Source organism: Callorhinchus milii, unplaced genomic scaffold (genome assembly GCF_018977255.1).
Source record: "Callorhinchus milii isolate IMCB2004 unplaced genomic scaffold, IMCB_Cmil_1.0 Scaffold4, whole genome shotgun sequence".
NCBI lineage: Eukaryota > Metazoa > Chordata > Chondrichthyes > Chimaeriformes > Callorhinchidae > Callorhinchus > Callorhinchus milii.
The window spans coordinates 77538629-77544628 of NW_024704745.1; positions in this window are offsets into that span (position 1 = coordinate 77538629).

Here is a 6000-nt window from a genome sequence, read left to right on the forward strand (position 1 = left end):
AATAGTCCCCCACATAAAATGGGTCAGTCACTTCATGGCTGTTTGTGGGACATTGCTGTGTGTAAACTGGCTGCCACGTTCATCTGAAAAATCGACAGTCACTACAGTTTACAGTAAATCCTGTGAAGCGTTTTCAGAAAGGTCGATGACTTGCTAAGGTGTTTTATCAAATGCAAGGATAATTATTGTTATTATTGATTTGAAACTTTGGGGAGTTATTCACTGTTTGTCAGGGAAGTTTCTATCAGGAAATCCCAGTATCATTTTGATGCGATTAGGATCATGAGTCAGTAAGAAAGAATGGTGAATGATATATTCAGGATCAGCATTTGCAGTGGACGCTGCATTTATTGAATTTCACGGAAAAGTAAAACAATATCAATATTACTTTACTTTTCTTCACATATTGCAATCAATTTTCACAGTACATTTGCTTGATAAGCTAATTTAATTTAGTTCATTACTGCCTCTCTCGAACATCTCAAGTATCTGCAGTTTTCCTTTTATTTGATATTTATCGATACAATTACGGGGCATGCATAGGGAGGTAGAGAACTTCCACACAGAACATTCCCCTCAAAATGTAATCTAACTGTGTTTGTGTCAAATCACTAACATAATTAATAAAATACAATATACATTCATGCCACGTTTCTCACGTCAGGAGGAGGTCTCATAACACTTTGCCCTGCTGGCTGGGCAACTAAGCTGGGGCAAGTGGTGGGAGCTAACAACAACAGCAACAACTTATAGTTGTAAACAAAATTCATATAGTGCCCTTCATGCGGGGTAGTGTCCCAGAGCTAAAGAGGGTAAGGAGAAGAAAGATGACGGAAAGTGTGGTCAAACAGGTGCCCAAACTTGGGTTATAATATAGATCCTTTAGCCTGACCTCAATAAAAGGAAAAATCATGGAGTCAATCATCAGAAAGTGGAAGAATACCTGCGTATATGTATATCTATAAAAAATAACAATAATTTGGTCACTCAATCCACAACTGTTTGGGACACCGCTGTGCGCAATTGGCTGCCGCGTTTCACCCACAAAATATACAGTCAATTCTCTTCACAGTATATTCTGTGAAGCGCTTTGAGACGTCTCAATGACATGATAAGGCGCTATATCAAATGCAAGGATTATTATCAGAAACACCTTCATAATGTAACTTAAAGCTCATGTTGTGATTACTTTGCATAGATTTGACCGAACACATAGCCTTACATGTTCTCTTTGCCCTCTTGAGATGGGCTTTGAATGTGGGAAGCTGGGGATAGCGGGTTGGAGACTCCAGGATGAAGTTTCAGAGTCAGGCTGTAATCAGATACATTAATCGGAAGGTATCACAGCAAGAAGGCCTTTCACCTAATTAGTATAAATTCATTATGCTTTATCAGAGTGAAGGAGAGCCCACAATTTCTTTTCAAAAGGAATTAGTTAGATGTTTGATAAAAAAAAAGAATATTTAAATGGCTTTGGCAACAGGCATTTAAATAGGAGTTTAATTTAAATTAAAAGGAGTTTAGTTGACAGGAGTAGGATTCGACTGAGAGGGAAAAGTACCAAATTACAAGGTTATTAATAATAATAATAATTTGGGGATTTGATACAGTGCTTTTCACATCGGTAGGACATCACAAAACGTTTCACAGAACACACCTTAAAGTGAAGTGCCTGTGTACTTCGTAGATGAATGGGGCAGGCAATTTGCACACATAATGTCCAGACTAACAGCCATGAAGTGAATGACTAATTTTATTTGGAGGAGTGTTGGCTGGAACAGCAGACAAATCTCCCTTCTCTTTCTGAATGGGGCCATTGTGCCACAACTGAACAAACAGTTCATCTGAGTGGGTTTAAGGTCTGAAATGAAGGACATCACCTCTGACAACGCAGCATTGCAATAGAGTTGCCACATATTCAAGTCACAATGTGAAGCTCGAACCTCACAAGTTGAACAACAACAACAAAATTGGATTTGTATAGAGCCTTTCATGTCAGGAGGACGTCCCAACGAGCTGCAAACTTGGTTTATAGTATAAACCCATAAGCCTGACCTCAATAATAGGAAAAAGTATGGCGTCAATCATCAGAAAGCAAGTGGAAAAATGACCTATACAAAGATCATCTAATAATTGGCAGCCAACACGGATTCAGAAAGGATAGGTCTTGTATGATCAAACTCAGATATTTTTGGGCAGGTGACAGCCCAAATTTACTGTGGGAAGCCATATGATATAGTATATCAGGGAAATGGGATTAAGTTGCTGGTCAGAAATAGATTGTTGGCAAATCATAGAACAGGTTTAATGGGCTGAATGCCCTTTGTCTTATGACTTATGTTCCTATCCAAACTTGATCAACGAAAGGGTATATCTCTGCCTGAATAACATTCTACGACTGTATGACCAGAAAGTCAACTGCAGTGTTGCTTTTTTCTACATTTCTGTCAATGATAATCTAGCACTCTCTCAATGTAAACCATCCCTTCTTTCAATTAAGTGAAAGTTTACTTAAGAAAAGGATTGAGTGGTGAATAATGAATATCTGCGATTGATGACAAAGGTATCAATGTCCCCAAAGGGTTCATCTGGTGTCATAAACTCTAAAAGGAAAATTGGGATGATTTAATGGTCACATCACATAAACCACAGAGTGGATCTGCAAAGCTGAAATTGATTCCATGGTTCTTTTTAGCATACTCAATTAATAATATTTATTGTGAACTTTGTTGGGGCGAGTCTATTCTTTGCTCTGGCAGCAGATGTCACTGCATGCACTAAAAGGCCACTGTGTGCCTTGCCATTGACATGCGAGACCCTTTCACTGAAGAATTAATGGATTGTAGCAAATCACTGCCTGTTTGTTGAGCAGCAGTTAATTACCTGAGAATAATGCAATCGATATGGAATATAAGTAAAATAGCTGTGGTCACTAAATCAGGCAATTAATGCATTTAACTGCAATTTGAGCAATAAAACTGGTGGCTAATCAAGCCAGCTGAGTATGCTTTTAACAAGCAGAAATCTGCAATCTGACTTGCTCAATAGTTTCTAAAACTACCGCCTCATCTGCAACCTCCCTTTACTCTCCAAGCTCCTGGAACGAGTTGTTGCTTTCCAGCTTCGCTCCTTCCTCTCCCGCCACTCCCTTCACGAACCAGTCCAATCGGGTTTCCGAGCCACCAACAGCACAGAAACGGCCCTGGTCAAAGTGACAAATGACACTCTGTCCATCTGCGACCAGGGCTCCCTCTGCCTCCTCGTCCTCCTTGACCTCTCTGCTGCTTTTGACACAGTCACCACTCTATCCTCATCCACTGCCTCTCCTCTCACCTCAACCTTCACGGCTCTGTTCTTGACTGGTTCAGATCGTAGCTCTCACACCGCCTCCACTTCATCTCCACAAATGGTTTCTGCTCCAACCCCCGGACTATCTCGTGTGGCGTCCCTCAGTGCTCTGACCTTGGTCCCCTCCTCTATATGCTCTCTCTTGATGACATCATCTGCAGACTTGGGGTCAACTTCCACATGTATGCGGATGTCACCCAACTCTACCTCTCTGCCGTCACCTTTGACTCCAGGACCGACTGCTGTCCTGACAGAATGTCTGTCAGACGTCAAGTTTTGGATGAGAGCTAATTTTGTTCAGTTGAACGTCAACAAGACCGATTCTCTCCTAATTGGCTCCCGTCAGTGCCTCCACACCTCAGGCGCTGAAAGCATCATCATCCAAGGTTGCACACTCCACCTTGCTAAGCCAGTCTGGAACTTTGGGGTCTTGTTTGACCCTCAACTATCCTTTCTATCCCAGATCTGTGCCATGACCCACTCTGCCTTCCCCCACCTCCGCAACATCGCCCGACTTCGCCACTGTCTCACACCACAGGCTGCCGAAACCCTCACACACGCATTCATTACATCAAGGTTTGACTATGCAAACTCCCTGCTTGTCGGCCTCCCCAGCTGCTCCCTCCATAGACTGCAGATCCTCCAGAACTCTGCAGCCCGTGTCCTCTCTCGCCCCAGGCTCTGTGACCCTATCACCCCCATCCTTGACGACTCCACTGGCTTCCCATCACACAGAGGATAAAGTTCAAGAGTCTGGTCCTCACCTTCAAAGCCTTCCATGGTCTTTCTCCCCCTAACTCTGTGACCCCCTAACCCCCTACTATCCTGCTCGCTCCCTCCGCTTAGTGGGCTCCAGCCTAGTTCGCGTCCCCCGCCTCGCTTGCCACACTATTGGCAGGGGATGTGAAGCAGATGAAGTATATTTTACAAGATACAAAAGCACAACTCTACCACCTTGGCGTGAATCAACCGGTACTCAACAAGTCAGCTACGTGTTTGATACTTGGAATGAAGAGAGGTATCAGCGTTTCTCAGTTGGTAGCTCTCTCGCCTCTGAGTCAGAAGCTTGTGGGTTTCTTCCAATGAAACATTAAACATAGGACATGTCTGCCTGTTCAGATGAGTGTTAAGAGATCCCATGGCACTAACTCAAAAGAAAAGGGATTTTCTCCCTTTTGTCCTGGCCAACAATCGCCACTCAGGTTAAATCGGTCATTCACTTGCGGGCTGTTTGTGGGACATTGCTGCACACATATTGCCGGCCGCATTTGCCTCGAAAAATAGTCAAGACACTTTACAGCGAATCCCCTGGGTAGCGCTTGTAGACATCCTCCCAATATGAAATGCACGATATCAAATGCAAGGATTTTTAGGTTTATTTTTATGCGGGGATGACTGATGTCAATGATAAAAGTGCTCTTTGCAGGGACACCTCACATCAAAACATCTCAAAGCACTTTGCTGATTCACAAGCCAGCTCACTGTGTCAAAACAGTGTGAGGCAGCAATAAGCAAGGCAAACACGATAATGGGCTATATTGCTAAAACAGTTCAAGCTAGCTCCCCAGACACTATACTCAGGCTCTGGTCAGTCCGCACCTAGAGTACCTTGTACAGTTCTGGTCACTGTGACATCAGGGACTGTCCAGGCAGAGAAGTACAGAGGAGAGCATTGCAGATGATCTCCAGGGTTAAAGGAACGAGCTGTGAGCAATGATTAGGCTCTTCAGTCTTGAGAGAAAACGACTTGGAGAGGATTTCATAGACGTGTATACAATTTGAAAAGGGATGGAAAAAGTAATCCCAGATCAATATTTAGGATGCACCTGGACATAAGAACAAGAGGACGTAGGTTTAGAATTGTAAAGAACAATTTCAGGACACGTACCAGCAGGTTTTTCTTTACTCAGAGTGTGATTAACTACGGGGGCAGCTTTTGTCCCATGGTCACTCAATTTACGACTGTTTGGGGGACGTTGCTGTGCGCAATTGACTGCCGCGTTTCGGCCACAAAATATACAGTCAATTCATTTTACAGTTCATTCTGTGAAGCGCTTTGAGTCATCGCGAAGACTCAGTAAGGCACTATATCAAATGCAAGGATTATTGTCAGTATTATTAGTATTATTATAATTATTATGATTATTATCTTGTGAAAGGTTCAGATGAAGAAGATTCTTTGGCCCATTTGATCTCTTCCTTCCAGAACACTCACCTTATCCTCTCATTACCTTCTCATTCTGTTTTTTAAATGAGTCCAACATACTTGCTGTGTAGTGGCTTGGGGTTTTTGTAGGCTAAAGTGACAGCCATTTTTTGCACACACCAAAATCATACAAAAGCAAAAAGTATTGACCAGGACTTCAGGAGAAACTCTCTTCCTCTTCAAACAGTGACATTGGTTCTTGAATATCCACCTGAGTAGGCAGACATGGTTTAATATTTCCTCTGAAATCGTTCAAACAATGCAGCGTTCCCCTATGACTACACTGGAGTCTAAACACAAGGTACGAGCTTAACAACAACAATAACTTGCATATATATATATATATATAGCGCCGCTCATGCAGGGTAGTGTCCCAGAGCGCTTGACAGTGGAGGGGTAGGGGGGAGGTGACTGTAGGCATTGTTGAAGAGGAAGGTTTTCAGGTG